This window comes from Suncus etruscus, chromosome 9, assembly GCF_024139225.1.
Source record: "Suncus etruscus isolate mSunEtr1 chromosome 9, mSunEtr1.pri.cur, whole genome shotgun sequence".
In the NCBI taxonomy this organism is placed as follows: domain Eukaryota; kingdom Metazoa; phylum Chordata; class Mammalia; order Eulipotyphla; family Soricidae; genus Suncus; species Suncus etruscus.
Genome location: NC_064856.1, coordinates 74,944,361 through 74,962,306, shown reverse-complemented (window position 1 = coordinate 74,962,306; position 17,946 = coordinate 74,944,361). Strand labels below are relative to the sequence as shown.

General features: G+C 32.6%; 1 protein-coding gene across 1 annotated transcript in view; it reads right to left on the bottom strand.

Annotated features, from left to right (window-relative positions):
* The window catches only part of LUZP2 (leucine zipper protein 2), a 411,673-nt gene that overhangs the window by 210,573 nt on the left and 183,154 nt on the right, over window positions 1-17,946 (bottom strand). The window lies entirely within an intron of this gene.

Below are 17,946 nucleotides of genomic sequence, written 5' to 3'. Positions count from 1 at the left end.
AATAAATAGCCAGTATACAGAGATTTCATAATAATATTGTACATATTCTATATTTACAATATACTTTATCAGTTACCTCTAGGAAAACAGAGTTTCCAAGACATGGCATATTATTTCAATGCATTTAATGAGTGGTCTTTATTTTTTTTGTTTGTTTTTGTTCCTTTTTTGTTGTGGTTTTATTTAGTATTCAGTATTTATCGTGGCTCTGTGCACAGGAATAACTCCTGTTGATACTTGGGGGAGAGGCAGTATCTAAGGGCATCCAGGGATCCAATTGGGTTAGCCATTTGCAAAGCACTAGCACTCCAGATATGTCATGGGCTTGAAGTTTTATAAAAAGAAATAAGATTTGAGATGGTAAGTGTATATGAATAGACACTTCCCTAATAGTGAGTTACTAATAGGTAACTGAAAGAAACACACCTTTTACAGAAATTTATAATTAGAGAAAATATATCAGACCCCAAATAAAATATCACCTTATAACAGAGATTTGCTGGCCAAAAAGAAGATATAGAGAAAGAATTCTAATATGTCAATTTGTGCACCTATTGTGGAAAATAGTAATTCTTTAGAAAATAAAAATTAAAATACTGTATTTTTATCAATTTTTATGCCAAAAAGTGAATACACAAATTTAAAATATTACATTTACCATTAAGTTCACAGCAACATTACTAACAAATGGTCAAAATATAAAAGCATGGAAATATCCATAAATATCCATCAACAAATAAATGTAAAAAACTTGGAGCCGAAGTGTTGGCACTAGCGGATAGGCGTCTGCCTTACGCATGTAGCCTAGGACCAAGTTTCGATCCCCTGGCATCCCATATGGTCCCCCAGGGCAGGAGCGATTACTGAGTGCATAGCCAGGAGTAACTCCTGCGTGTCACCGGATGTGGCCAAAAAATAAATAAATAGACTGATGTTATTTATATATATGGTATTTAGAATATATGCATAAAGAAATTAAATGTGTGATTGAAACTCAATCATGAACAATTCTGTAAAAAAAATAAATCTTAAAATAAAAACAACTATCTTATTCCCTATTGTGCCTGAGAAAATCAAGTACCTTTGAGTTAATTTAACTAAAGAAGTGAAAGACATATACGAAGAAAACTATAAGACATGGATTGCTATGAGGAGTAGTATGCTGAGCATAATGAATCAAAGGGAGATGGATAGCAAGGACAATAGAGGCAAGGGCCATGATGATTGACTTTAGGTAAACATTTTTCAAGTGTATGCAGCCACCCAACTCCCTTTTACTTCCAGGAGACATGGCAGCTGAAAATATGCCCTACAAAATTTGCAGTATTGGCAATATAGTGCTTTGAGTTTTGGACTATGTGGCTGCTTTTTCTGCCATGTAATAAATCATTTTTGTTCAATGCTGTCATCCCTGTAGGATGAACCAATTTAGAGACCAATGTGCAACTGAGGTCACTTAATGTTCAAATCAAATAAAGTAGTAATAATATGGTCAGCTAGCAAGGAGTTTACTAAATCTTCTGCATATGACTTAATGACTTAATTGGAGTTACAATGATTTTCACAAATGTGCTTATCTCTGTACTTTTATTCCTTTTATTCCTCTTCTCTTCCTTTTTCTTTTTTCTCTAATCTTTTAAAAATATTTTTTCTCTTATCAAGAATCAAATGTCTTCTGATCAATTAGTTCAACTATATAATCTATGATCTTTAAACAAAGTAATTAATCAACAAATGAAAAAGATGCTAAGTTATTAATAAGTAGTTAGGTTGATTCCCTATGATATTTTATTAGTATCATTGTTTTATTTGAATATGTATATACAAGGGGCCAGAGAGGTGGCGCTAGAGGTAAGGTGTCTGCCTTGTAAGCGCTAGCCAAGGAAAGACGGCGGTTCAATCCCCCGGCATCCCATATAGTCCCCCCAAGCCAGGGGCAATTTCTGAGCATTTAGCCAGGAGTAACCCCTGAGCATCAAACACTGTGACCCCCCCCAAAAAAAAGAATATGTATATACTATATATAGTACATATGTCAATATCTCTGTTTCTCTGTTTCTGTAGGGAGAATAAACACTAAGAGATAAAAAAAAGCTAAAACAGATTAAACTATAAATGATAAGAAAATGTTTAAATATTTAATTGAACACTTATATATGAATGGCTAGTGCATTAAAAATTAAGAGTAAGATGCAATTTAAGATTTATAACTTGCCTTGGAAAATTATCTGTAGATAAAATGTGTACGTACTAAAGAATATCTTATTTTTTAAAGTTCAAAAATATAAATAAATGGAAATCAAAAATAAATATTTATAGGGTGGAATTTTTACTATTGAGAATTGAGAAGATTGTTGAGAATGGAGAAAGAGAAAAACATAGACAGAAGGAGAATGTTGAAAGGAAATAACTACTTCAATATTCCAAGAAAAACCAGAATAAGCTAAACAATATTAAGAAGCAGTTGCAACAGGGAAACTCAGAATGATTTTAGAAAAGCATGTAAAATCCAATAAATAACACATAAAATGGAAATAAGTTTTCTTTGGGGATGTGAGAGAGAGTTGGAAAGCAACTATTTTGTGATTGGGGAGAAAGTTGGGTATTAATGATAGTCTATTTCTGGTTTAGATTATCTTTTGAACTGCTCTTAATGCAGATAAAAGCCATCTAAAGAACAGCTTGTGTGGAATTTGAGTTGAGAAGTGTAGTTTTAAACTTGTAATGCTCTGATTTCTTCATCTATAAAACACAGTAGCAACCTCACCCAGAAGCTATGTGTTCAGTGGAGTAATTCATGTACCTTATTGAAGTGGCTGGATAATTTAAAATATTTAAAAATCCTATCACTGGGACATATAATCTAGTTACAGTGAAGAAAGTAAGTCTCTCATGATCTTAGTTATGATTAATAAATGTATCATCTGCAATGTTTGTCTTACCAATGTTTGCTTTTTCACATGCTTTAAATGCAGGTGTTAATGTTCTTCTGATTTGAAAGAAAACAGAACATTCTACTGCTGAGAAATTCAATATTTCTCCCAGGTTTTTAGAATTTTCACTAATGAAGAATAATGAGCCAACAACAAGACAGTTATTAATGTCTCGGGTTCCCTTTTATTCTCAGTAGCAAAGTCAATAACAAATGGCAAGGCACAATTTCATTTACTTCAAACTGAGCAACTTTATTTCTCCTTTTGTTTCTCCCTATTATTGTGATAAAAGAACACATTTCACAAATATTTAAATATGAATTATAATGTCAGATATCATGGTGCATATTAAAGACTTGTGCTTATTTACATGTTATTTGTGGAAGGGAGCAGGTTTGGGCTACACCTAGTGGCACTCAGGGGTTTCTCCTGATTGCACTCAGAAATTATTCCTGGCAGGCTCAGGGAGCTTATGGGATGCTAGAAATGAAAATTAGGTCAGTTCCTTGCAAGTCGAATTCTCTATCCTCGTGCCATCTCTCGTGCCTCTATATGTTACTTTTACAAAAGACTAAAAAGGAGCTGGAGTAATAGAACCTAATAGGTCACTTGCTTGCAAGAGTGGCTGACCTAAGTTTGAACCTTTGTTTTGCCAATAATCCCGAGCCTGCCAGAAGTAATATCGCAGTGCAGAGCCAGGGCAATCCCTGAGCACTTATGGGTATGACTCAAAAAATAACAGACTACAAATAAAAATTACTTGGAATCCATTTCACAATGGAAGACATTCAGTCACAGATCCAGTAAAGTGCTATTTAACTTAAGAACATATTGAATGATTCACCACAGTAAATCTCAATAAGAATGTGTACTATACTTTCACTGTCACTTGTTAATGATTTGAAATCACACACATGTATCATTGAAGATACTTCATTTTGTGTTTTTTCCTGTTTCACAGAAATAGTTACTTTTTTTGTAGTATAGTGTAATAGTGACTATACTGAAACATTTCTACTCTCATAGTAAAGATAATGATATGCATTTCCCAGTATTTTATTATTAAAAATGACATGCTTTTATAATAGTAACTTATTATAAAATATTTGTTCTGCTAATTATATAGTTATAAATAGAAAAGTATGAATAATAATGCTTTTCAAATATTATATAGCTTGTATTTAGTATACAAATAAATACATGTTTTATATAAATTTAGACATGGGATTGCAACATTACAAGACATCTTTTTTAATTCTGTTAAATACTCTTTCCCAAAGCAACTTAAAAAGATAGAAATTACAATAGCAGTTTAAAAATTATCCTAAGCACTTCTAGAGTAGAAAAGTTAGAAATTATAATAGCAAATTAATAGGGGTTAGGCATTTACCTTATATATTGCTAACCCTAGTTCAAATACCCAGCAACCCTTTAAGGTCCTTTACCAGGGCTCAGCACTGAATACAGAGCTAAGAATGGTCTTTGACATCTACAAGGTATGGATCAAAAAACACTAGGAAGCACTAAAATATCTCATTGTAGCTATAGTTCATCTTTGATATGCCTAATTAAGGTATATTACCAAAATTTACATGATATATTTACATAATAAATTTATTATATTTAATATATAATTTACATAACTTATTTATAAAATGTTTCCTCAATATTTTTCATATTTACTATTCCATTGCTATGTTTTTGGTCTGCATTTACATATTTCAGATATGAAATTATAGAACCTTGCTGATTAAAATATATTGCAAATATAATATCTAATTTCCTGTCTGAGTTTTCCATATTATAAAGGTTTATTTTGTAAGAAAAGATATTGTTAATGTGCTTATGGTCAAATAATAATTTACATTCTTATCCCTTTAATCCTTAAAATTGAAAAATAAGGGCCTATTTATCTCTTTTAATCTTTTACATCTAAAATTCAATAGGAATTTATATGTGTGATGTGTAACAATGCATGTTTTTTCATTTTTATAATCATTAAATATGAAATTTTATCCTGATATATTGTGATACTATCTTTTCATACTTTTTTCTTAAAAAAACATTAAACAAAGAACTATCATTTTGCTATTTCTACTATTTCAACTGATAAAATTATGAAATATTCAGCAGTATAAAATATTGAATTTGGAGTTAGGCGATTTAAGATCATGCCTAGCATATAAACAAATCTAATTTAGCTTCAGCATCATGCAGTTTACCGACATTCATCAATTCATTGTTTGGTCCTAGATGGCCCAAAATACAGCTATCCTCCAGTGCATGAACAACATTGCATCTTCATATCCTCATAATAAATTCCAAATCTAGGCCTAAATATGTCAAATATTATTTATAGGTATTATAAATTGAGTTTATATATAAATTTCATTTATAATATTAAAAAGTCTTGCAAAGTATTTTAAATTTATATATGTATAAGCATGTTTATATAGAAAATGGAAACTTCTAATTGTAAAGAACCCTTAATATATTTAATATATTTATGTTTTTATATTTTAAGGGCCTAGAATCTGTTCCACAATGCTCAATAGAATGATGGCATATCATTTTATTTTTATGATGCAAAAATGTTTATTAGTTGCCAAGAAAAAAAAAGTTCATTCTCTCTCTTGACTCTACCACAGTGCTAAGATTTTGTAGACATTAAACATAGTGAAAGAATGAGATACTTTGTTAAAATAGTAAATGAAATTTTTATATAGTAAACAAGATAGGTACCTGGAACCTCCCAGCACTAAGAACTACCGTATTTAAGTATAACGCACGCAGAATTTTCTACCAAAAAAAGAAATCAAAGTTTGGGTGCGCGTTATAAATGAGGGCTGGAATGGGGTGGCAGTGGCAGCCTGTCCAATGAGGGCGCAGGAGAAATGTGAGTTCTCACTGAGCCTTTTTTGGGCTGCAGCCGCGCAATGTTCGCGAGGGCGAAGAAAACACACACACACACACACACACACACACACACACACACACACACACACACACACATGTTCTGTGTCTTCTGGGACAAGCCTACCAGGGCACAAAGGGGAGCTACAGTGCTTGGTGTGAAACAAAATTTTATACCGATTTTATTTTATGTATGCACACCACTATTTATTGCAACACTCAGTTCAATAACCAAGACTTGGAATCAACCTAAATGTCCAACAATAGATGATTGGATCATGAAAATATGGTGCATATGTACAATAAATTGCCACATAGTGGTAAGAAATGATACATTCGTGCAATTTGTAACAACATGGATGGATCTGGAAGGTATTATGTCAAACAAGATAAGCCAGATGAAGGATAAATACAGAATGATATTACTTAAATGTGGTATTTAGAACATTTTTACATGAAGAAATACAATGGTCTAATAGGTAGTTGTCTCGATAACTGTAGGTGCCAGAGAATAGTGAGGGGAAAGAAACAAACTCAGTGGAAGAGGAGAAACATATTACTTCAAAGAAATTGAAGCAACAGATATAGCTGTTTAGACTGAACAGGTGTTCAATCAACTGCTCATCTTAGAGATCTATAATAAAGTTCTAATACTTTTATCCTCAGAAGCAGGTATAGTATGTATTGGGGGGGAGCAAGGACTCACACTACAAAGCTCAATATTAGAATGTTTCAATGCCTTAATTTTATGTCTATAATAACTCTTTAACTTCTTTTTTTTGTCCACAGGGTTCTTGAAAATATAGGTTGGTTGCCCGAGTTTTGCATTTTAGTGTTCTATCATATTAGATTTCAAATGAGTCCTCAACATGGCAATGCCTTGACAAAATACTGTAATTTATCCATCTTTCATTTGATTCAATCACATTTTTTTGAAAAAGACACAAATGATTTATTTTTCTTTCTGACTGCAGATATAATGCCAGCTTATTACAGACATTTAAAGGAAAGGCAAAAAAGATAAATAATTTCTTGTAATTTCACTGTTCAGAGAATATCAGTTAAAAATAATAAATAAATAAATAAATAATAAAATAAATAAATAAAATATCACTTAATAAAGAGATATAATGCAAATTATGCGTCAAATTATATTTAGAAAGTCGTGAGGATTACACTAGAAAATGTTCATGTTACAAAAACATGAAATTTTCTAAACAGCATGATGTGAATTATGATAAAAACGTCTCAGCTTTTCTGTCCACAGGCATCCTTGGATACAAAGGGTGATTAAACCAGGATGGCAGCTCGGGACACCACACGAGATACCATACCTAGCTGGCACTACGAGATGGTCCCGAGAAAACTCTTTAACATACACTTTATTTCAAGGTTATACCTTCTTTTAGGAATCGAAGCACGTGGCCAGTCAGACCACCGAAGCAGTACCCGTGACATACGGATTAAACTACAGACTATACTCATCGAACACACTCAAGCAAACTAACATTCCCTTGCTATTCTCTCCTCTCTTCTCACTACTTTCTTTTTTTATCATTTCTTCTCCACTCTTCTCTCTACTTTTTTTCTTTCCTCTTTTCCCTTCCTTTCCAATGTATTTTCTCGTTTCTCCCTTCCTACCCCTACCGTATACCTTCCCCTTTCCCCCCTTTGGAAATCCAAATACCCCCTCATCTTTCATTCCCATCCATACTTCCCACTGTATTAACACTCTTCACCCAAAAGTAAAAAAAAAACAAAAACTTAAGTGCATGTTCATATTATGCTATATTACAATAGAGAAAAAGTCTATGAAAATGTTATACCAATTTTTAATCGGAAATTAGGGGTGCGCGTTATACATGGGTATAAATACGGTAATTTCCAATGACAAGATGTCTCTCAACACATGGATGCAATTTCCAGAGCACATACTAAAAAAAGAACTAGGAGATTTGGGGGCAGTACGATATACCAGCTGCTCAGAGTTTACTGTTGGCTCTATATTCTGTATTCCTGGTGGGCTTGGATGGCAAAGGGCACCTTATAGGATGTCAAGGGTCAAACTTGAATCAACTACATAATGTCATTCATCGTAAGCACTCAGATATATCTGACCCCCAAATTAAAATTCTTAAACAACTGTGAAATGCTTCTTTTTTTTTTTTTTTTTTTTTTTTTTTTTTTTTTTTTGGTTTTTGGGCCACACCCGTTTGACGCTCAGGGGTTACTCCTGGCTATGCTCAGAAATTCCCCCTGGCTTGGGGGACCATATGGGACACCGGGGGATCGAACCGCGGTCCGTCCTACGCTAGCGCTTGCAAGGCAGACACCTTACCTCTAGCGCCACCTTCCCGGCCTAAATGCTTCTTTTATAACTTGTTTTTTGATCTTTCTGGTTAATCTTGAAGTATATCTGTGCTCACAAATGTAGTCCGTCTCCTTCTTAAATTTTTAAGTACTATAATCTTGTTACATATATGTATATAAACTATAACAAGTAATCTTGTTCACAATTATTTTATTCCTCCTTATATATACCCTGGTACAAATAGAAGACAGGCTACAGATGACATGACATGACTTAAAATAAAGTATTTGTGAAGATGTCACATGAACACTGTTTGCTTGATTTTACTTAAACATACTAATTACCATATAAAGAAATTCTACATTTTCTCAGAAACTGAGTAAACCTAAATTTACTTAATAATCTGAAGTAGAAATACTGATTGCAAAGCTATGTTTGTTAAATATGTTAACCATTAGAAAACAACTACATTATTAAAGTAGTTAACAAAAATAGTACTATCACAGCAAAAATGCATCATGTATATATTTCTTTTATACTGCCAGTGTGCTGAATTATAATAATTTATCTCATGTGTCTGTTTAATGTTTGTACAAATTTAGTCTCATTATTGAGATGTATAGTTTTGTTTCTGTGTATGTCTAATGGATTTAGTTTCATAATATTTTCTTTATATATTTACATTTATTAGAACTTCATCTATAAGTATTATCTCATATACTTATCAGTTTGGTATCTCAAATACACTAAATTTATAAAGTTCCTACAAAAGATAATGCTGATATTTCTCTTTAAATGAGAGAAATTTTCATATAATATAGTCTTGTATGTATTATCCTTTGTGGGATTAACTATGTACAAAGGATGCACTTTTATAAAAATATAATATATATTTAAATATCTTAATATCTCTATGTATCATTTAATGCACTTTATAAAATAATTTGTTTTTTATTTTCATTCATGAACCTGAATTTCAGCAACTGTACATGAGTAAGTACTGTACATAAGCAGCTCTCTGGTGTAATCTTATTGCTGTTATCATTTCCAACTTAACTGTCTTTATCATGGTTCTGCTTCCAACTGTTTACAATGAAGGCAGCTGATTTGTCTGTCATTCTTCATTTAGCAAACTGGCAATAATTTGTCATAGACCAGTTTTGTCATTAAGATATTTAAAAATGTATATTCTTCAGTGTTAAGATGGAAATCAGGAATCAATGGCAATACTCAGGGAACTAAGTAGAATGCTGAAAACAAAGTAATCATCTTAACCAGTCCTGTCTTCCCAGTCCCTCTTCTTCATTTAACTTTACAGGTTTACACTTTTTCCTCTTTTATGATCAGGAGTTATTTAAATAGCCAATAAAGATCGTTAAGTCTGCCTTTCTTATTCTGTCTGTATAATTAAAAGTATTTTTTAAAATTAATATTAATCATATTAAATTATTATTAATAATAACTTTGTTTTACTATATTATCTTATTGTGGGGGAGATAAGCTGGAAAATAAGGGGATTTGTAGGGGCACATCTGGTGGTGCTATTGTAACCATGTTAGATTTCTGATTCAGGGTCATTTCTGCCAATGTTCAGACACCATCTTGGTGCTGGACATCTAATAGAGGTCTCCAGTATGCAATGTATGTGGCCCGTCCATTGTGTAATCTATCCTGTCCTATGATTTTTTAATGCTTTAACTCCAGTTTGGAACTTTGCTTAAAGGTTAAAAAAAGTGAGATGTGTTGAATATCTCCAAGTTTCAGAATTTTGTAATGGTATTAAGAGCTCTCAGTAAGTTTTCTTCTTGTCCAAATAACTAGATAAAAAAATGGTTGCATTATTTTAAATTTCACCATATAACTAAAGTAGTATTTATTAGGGCTGTTACAACTATAGTTTCATGAGATGTTTAAAAATAATTAACACCTATTGGATAATGTAACTATTAGACATGCAAATATCCTATGTCTTAATGAGGAATCACCAGAATAGAGTGATTATAATAGAGTGCTTGCTGGGATGTTGATGAACCAGTTTGACCCCAGGCAGCATATATGGGTCTCCTGAGTCTAGCCCACTAATTATCCCTGTGTGCAAAACCACAAATAAGCCCTGACTACCCTTGAGTGTGATTCAAAAACAAAAAATAATTGGAGGCTTCTATATTATCCATGAGAATAAGCTTTCAGAATGGTGAGTAGCACGATCAAATATTTTAAAACAAAATACAAATAGTTCAGAATTTAAGTGATTTTTTTCAAGTTTAAATGAATAAAAAATGAGAGAGACTATGGATAGTTTAGTGGCATGAGGCCGGAGATGTTCCAAATTCTGAGTGTGATCCTTATATCACAGAAAAGGTGTGAAATAACTGGAAACACTACTACCAAGTATGCAACCTCAACTAAAAGTGTGTGACTGTGAGCATATATGTGTATAGTGATCCTGGGTTATAAAGAAAACAAGGGAAAGAGCAAGAAATTAAAAGACAATAAAATAGGGCCCGGAGAGATAGCACATATGGTCACCTGTGCCTGCCAGGAGCTATTTCTGAGCAGACAGCCAGGAGTAACCCCTGAGCACCGCCGGGTGTGACCCAAAAACAAAACAAACAAACAAAAAAAAAGACAATAAATTAGTAGGACTTCAATGTTACAAATTTTTCATGCTGATTACAGAATTACGTGTTGTACTTTTTTCTATAACAAATATATTCAGGGACCGGAGCGGTGGTTCGAAGTGGTAGGCATTTGCCTTGCCGGTGCTAGCCTAGGACGACAGACGAGGTTCGATCCTCTAGCATCCCATATGGTCCCTCAAGCCAGAAGCGATTTCTAAGCACATAGCCAGGAGTAACCCCTTAGCATCACTGGGTGTGGCCCCCCAAACAAACAAACAAACAAAAAACAAATGCATTCAACGTTCCTTAATTATATTTATGTATATAATATTTTTCAATATTTTGAATATTAGCAATGTATTATACTTAATGTTGTAGCTTTAAAAGGATAATCTATGAAAATATAATAGTATATTGGTGGGAGAAAATTATGAAAAAATATCTGTATTGAACTTAAGTGTTCTATGTGATAAAATGTAGTGGAAGGGAATTGTAAGTAGAAGGTATAAAGAAAATAATAATCAAGATAAAAAAGGTTTTCGTGCATAATAGTTGTAAATCAGTAACTAATATTCTAGCATTCAGAGATAGTGCTCTTAGGATTGTAAAAATAAAATCAAAATGTTTTGCAACTTTGTGGCTCTTCTTTCCTACAGTCCCAAAGTCCCTGGCTGAACAATACTAGACCTATAATTGCATGTTTTATTATTAATGTAAAAAGCAACAGAAAGCAATGGCATCTCTAAGTCTTTTTAAATAAAATATATGCACGTTGTATATTTTCAAATTTTCAAGCCCATAATACCCCCTAATAATTTCCAAAGTTTCCTAATAGTTTTCTAAATATTTTAGGAATATTCTGTCTCTAACACTCTGAAAAATAAGTTCATGTCCTTGACCTCATCTCTGTTTCTGAAAATTTGCTTATAGCATGTTCTAGCCTACTTAAGTTTACTAATAGTGAGTAATCTTAATTTTATATGATTTTGAATTCAATGGTTATGAATGGAAAACTCAATAATGTAACATTCATCAAAACTCTTAAATTACATCTTCAGGACTTTTGTTTTCTATAAGAAATTGATGAGTTGTTGAATTAGTAAGAAAGTAATACAGACCAAAATTTCGAGTCAAATGCCTACATATAAAGAGGAATAATACTAAATTGACCACTCTAACAAGTGTTCAAATTTCTCCAAAAGTGAATATTTTAATTAACTCATAGGCAAGAAAATTACACATGAGTGCTTGTAATGAACTTTGCCATTATATGAAGTGGTTGACCACAAGGGTTTCTATTCTAGGAAATGTTTGCAACATATGCCTTTAGAAAATTTAAAATAACTATCATATTCCTCTGAATCTTGGCAAAAAAAGACCTGGACTATTCGTAAGAAGCATCTATGTGCCTAAGGAAAATTTTTCCTTTTTATCAGACATAGCATTCAAAGTGGCAAGCATAATATTTGAACAGTAGTTTTCTTTCAAGGTTTGTCAGGACAAAGAGATAACCCCAAACCCACTGTGTATGTGTGGCAGAATATTAGTTGGCACCTCTTCAAAGATGAGTAGAAATTTTCCTCATAAAATGTAATCAAAGAATGAGATTTTTGAAAACATTTTGGGAAGATTCACTGGTAAAAACATTTGGAGACTAAACAATATAAAATTTTTATACTTTTATATCAGTGATGAAAGCAGGGACCAGAGCGGTGGTGCTAGGTGTAAGGCTTGCAAGTGATAGCCTAGAACAACAGATCGCAGTTCATTTCCCCCTTGCGTCCCATATGGTTCCCCAAGACAGGAGCGATTTCTGAGTGTGTAGCTAGGAGTAACCCCTGAGTGTCACTGGCTTCTTCCCCAAAGCAAACAAACAAAAAATGATGAAAGCAAATATGCAGTTGATATAACAAATATACAGCCTAGAAATAAATGGGAATTAACATGAGTTATTGGATCATGTTCCATCGAAAAACTGTAGCATAGAGATGTTCTTAGAATTAGAAGTAAGTTCCAGGAAGCATGAAGTCCTCAAATTCAAACATATTAAAAAAACATTACCACATATATTAAGAAACCAGAATAAATTAAAATTAAATTGAAAATCAGTGAAAGGAAATAAATTATAAAAATTAAAAAGATTATGGGGCCAGAGAGATAGCACAGAGGTAAGGGTGTTTGTTTTACACACAGTCTATCCAGGACAGAGGGTGGTTTGAATCCTGTATCCCATATGGTCTCCTGTGTCTACCAGAGCGATTTCTGAGTGCAGAGCCAGGAATAACCCCTGAGCATCACCAGGTGTGATCCAACAACCAAATAAAATAAAATTAAATAAAAAGATTAAAAAACAAAATGGAAATAAAGTCAAATCTATCACTAAAAATTTCAGTCACTTTTTAAAAAGAATACAAAAGATTAAAAACCTAGGTTCATAAATAAAATTAGAAGTTTCTAATACACAGAATTACAAAAAACCGTGACAACTATCACCAGAGAAATACAAAGTCACATAGATATTATTCTAAACAACTGAACAACAATAGAAATTGGAAATTGCAGAAGAAAGAAAAAAAATCAGGAATACAATATCTCAGGAATGAATCAGTTGGAAAATTGGAAACTGGAGCACCAGTCAGAAGCAAGAAAATTGAAACAGTAATCAAACATATCTCCAAAATAAAGCCCACGACCAGATGGATGTATTATTTACTTCCACCCAAACTTGAAATAAGACTTATCATCTAGACCTTGATCTTTTCTAGAAAATTGAAGAAACAAAAATCCTTCCATTTTTTAAGGAGGCCAACATTACTCTGAGACTAAATTTTGACAGCTATACTAAAAGAGAATCACATACCATTCTTATGAGCAAAATCTTTTACAACTTCATAGTAAAGTAACACTATCCTAAAATGATTCTTTTCACTTCTTATATTTCCTGATAGTAATATATATCTATTGATGCCTTGCTCCTTGATTCTACCTTATTGTTCATGCTTTATTCTATTCTATACCAAGATTTCTTTCTCCTTGATGGCAGTAGTTATTGACAAATACCAGATGTTTGTTTTTTGTTTTGTTTTATCATTTATCAGACTCAATTTGGTCTTTCTTTAACACTGAGATTAAATCAGTGATATTTAAGATTGGTTGGATTTTCATTGGATACTTGAGTAATAAGAGAAATAATTATAAGTAAGTAATAAGAGAAATAATAATAAGGCATGTTCATTTAAATTACAGTATCCATAAATCTATATTGTGAAATCAAGTTGGCATTTGTGGACTGGAGAGAGAACAAAATTTGAAAGCTCATTTCCTTAAAGTCAAGCCAGAGCTTCATCCTGGGCAACACATATGGTAACATTGTCCCTTGAGCGAACCCTGATACAAAAGCCAGGACTAAACTCTACTGTCAACTGTGGCCAATAAACAAACAAAAAATGATTGCCAGTGTCTTTGGAGTAAGGAAATAATTTTAAATGGAATGAATTAAAATTGCATGATGGAGGTTAAAAATTAAAGATAATTCATGAAAAAGAAGGGCAAGAAAAATAAGAAAAGGGAAAATTGTGCTACCCATAGGTAAAATTATGTATGCATGCCTGTATATATATCTAAATTATGCTAAAAGTTATAGAAAATACAAAAAAGATTATATATTTTAACTAAATACAACAAAGAAGATATTGCCACAATTTCTTCTCACATATATGCAAGTATTGTAAAATTCCCAAGACATATTTGCAAATGGAAATCCTCATATAAATTGTTACTTTCAGGACTAAGAACATGGAAAATATAAGAAATATAGATAAGTATCACAGTAATGATTCATATTTGGCATATGTCTTAAATATAAAATTTGAAGATCAAAATGTGAGTCAGATTTTTTTAATCAAAAGTAGGTAAATCTTTAGAAAAATCAGTACAGCTGGTTTCCATATTTGTGACATAATAGTTATATTTTATACACAACACAAAAATATCATTAAATTTATAACATACAAATACATAGGAATAAGAAGTCTGTTTCCATTACAACCTTTTAAAATATTTGACTTTGTATTATATGTAAAACTTTAAGATCCAGGACTACCTCTTTCAGCAGGCTAAGAGCCTAATGTTAGCTGGCATTTCCATATTACCAATGCTTTATTATAAACTATTTTTTATTTTGGTGAAATCAAGTTGCTGGTACCACTGTACATCATAACTATCAAGTAAATATAGAATGAACTCTCTAACAAATGGTAATTAAGAATTCACTTACTTGGTCCCTAATGTCTTTGTTAAGAAATATCTACTGGGGCCGGCGCGGTGGCACTAGAGGTAAGGTGTCTGCCTTGCCAGCGCTAGTCTAGGACGGACCACGGTTTGACCCCCTGGCATCCCATATGGTCCCCCAAGCCAGGAGCGACTTCTGAGCGCATAGCCATATGAAAGAATAAGATAAATTTGTTAGTGATAGAAATATTGTCAAATTTTATAAATTAATTGTGCAGACATCAAATTATTTTAGTGATTTTTCAATTAATTTTCAATAAAATTTATTTTCCTTTTATTTTCAATAAAATTTCATAAAACCTGGAAACATTTTTGTGATGTGAAAATTTACTTTTTAATTTTAATTTTGTAATTAAGTGAAAGTCTTGGCTGAAAATAAGGCTATTTTGTAAATATATATTTCCAAACATTAGTCATTTTTTATTTATTTGTTTTTGGACCACATAGAGAAGTGCTCAAAAATTACTCCTGGCTTTTCCCTCAGAAATTACTCCTGGCAGGCTAAGGGGATCATATAGGATGATAGGAGTCAAATCCAGTTCAGCCATATGCAAGGCAAACTCCCTATGAAGATATCCAGCTCCATCATTTTTTTCCTTTTCTTTTCTTTATTTCTTTTTTGGTTTTGTGTCACACCTAGTGACACTCAGGGGTTATTCCTGGCTATGCGCTCAAAAATCGTGACTGGCTTGAGGGACCACACGGGACGCTGGGTATTGAACCCATGTTCATCCTAGGTCAGTCACATGCAAGGCAAATGGCCTACCGCTGAGCTCAGGACCCCATCCTTTTATTTTCTTTCTTTTTTTGTTTTTGTTTTTGTTTTTGGGTAACACCCGGCAGTGCTCAGGGGTTATTCCTGGCTCTATGTTCAGAAATCACTCCTGGCAAGCTTGGGGGACCATATGGGAGGCCAGGATTTGAACCACCGTCCTCCTGCATGCAAGGCAATCACTCTACCTCCATGCTATCTCTCTGACCCCCATCATTTTCTTTTTAATATGAGAAATTGGGAAAACAAGTTTGACCATGTTAATCTATACTCTTGTCATACACCAAAAGGATCCTGTAAAGGAACTGTGAGAAAGCACTATATATTTTAATGCAATTATTATCTATGCTGGCTATGTTTTATTTACCTCCTACCATTTCAATGACAATATAACTCTAAGGACAACACAATGACTTTTGATAATTCACCAAAGAAATCGTTGAGAGTAGCACACTGTATTATTTGAGATAAAGCTTCAGGTAAACTTAAGTTTAATTTTGGTTAAATTTGAACTTAGACTTTAAAATATGAATGCTTATCTCTCCTTTGAGTGCTCACAAGCAGTAGTCTTTTATTAGATCTTTTGAAACTCATATTAAAATGTTAACTTTCTAGAAATACCAGTACTCTTAAAAATAAATAAAATTGTACAGGCTATTCTACAGGATTAGGATCCTTTTGTAAGATTTTTAGGCAATAGAAGTTATAAAATAATTCAGGCATTTGTACACAAACTATAGTCTCTTTGTAAGAAGCCCTGTTCTCAATAGAACTATGACTGTTAACTAAAGTTTCAAAATTATTCATCAAGTATAAAATGACTCAAACTTAATAAAAATTATTAAAGCTTAAAAGCAGCAAAAAGTTTGCCACATTATATCAGTGCCAGATTTAGAGGTATCATTTCTACAGAAGGTCCAGAGGATATGAAATATTGACCTCATATTCTATAATATATTAATGTTCAGACATTGGGAAGGATTACTGTTTTTCTAACGTGGATGGTGCAAATTAAGTTTAATAACAAGGTGACTGAAGCTAACAGCTCCCTATTTGCCCCCAAATATATAGGTATATGTTATGCTACTGTCATACTGGATATCCAGCAGGAGAAGAGATAAAGCTTGCCTTCCTGTGTGAACAGCTATTTCATCTCCAGCATCACTAAGAGTGATTCCTTTATAAAGATTCACGAGTCAATTGATAGCAATAACAGTGTGGTATAAAACAAAGAATCACTGGGTGTTTATATATAATGGATTTCTAATTTTTCATTAAAAAAGATTCCTTTTATTCTACATTTATCACAATAAAATATTAATATTGCTTCCTTATACATGCTGACTAAGAATATTCATTATGCTTTCTTTCTTTAAAAATCAGATTGCAACCATTGTCTAAAAATAGGATATTGTTCAAACCTCACTTCTTGCCCTTACAATTTTTTAAAACTATTAAAACACAAATACATCAGTTCTTTGAAGAATGCATTCTTAAAATTTGATTTATTTAGGGGCTGGAGCGATAGCACAGCAGTAGGGCATTTGCCTTGCATGTGGCCAATCTAGGATAGACCTTGGTCAATCCCCAAGTGTCCCATATGGTCCCTCAAGCCAGGAGTGATTTCTAGTGCATAGCCAGGAGTGATTTCTAGTGCATACCCAGGAGTAACTCTTGAGCTTCACAGGGTGTAGCCACCCCCCCCCAAAAAAAACAAAAAAATTGTATTTATTTGAGTGTTGGAAGGTGAGTTATATGTATAATGGATCATTCAAGAATCAGAGATTTATTTGATTAAAGAAATCTAATCTATAGTAAAGTTAGCCTACTTTTCAAAAGTAGAATACCTCAGAGGATCTTAATGTAAGATTGGCAAGAAATGTAACATCATTTATCACCAAGAAAAATAGTCCTGTCAATACAAAATCAATGTGTGATGTTTTTATTAGCTTCATGTATCTATACTGAAATTTTATTCAGAAATGTATTTTACTAGGTCTAAAAGGAATCTGTGGCTTTACATTATGTTTCATGCATGAGATAAATCTTATGCTTAGTGTCTCTGAGAAAAATTATATTGATTTTTCAAGCATCTTGTGCTGAGTG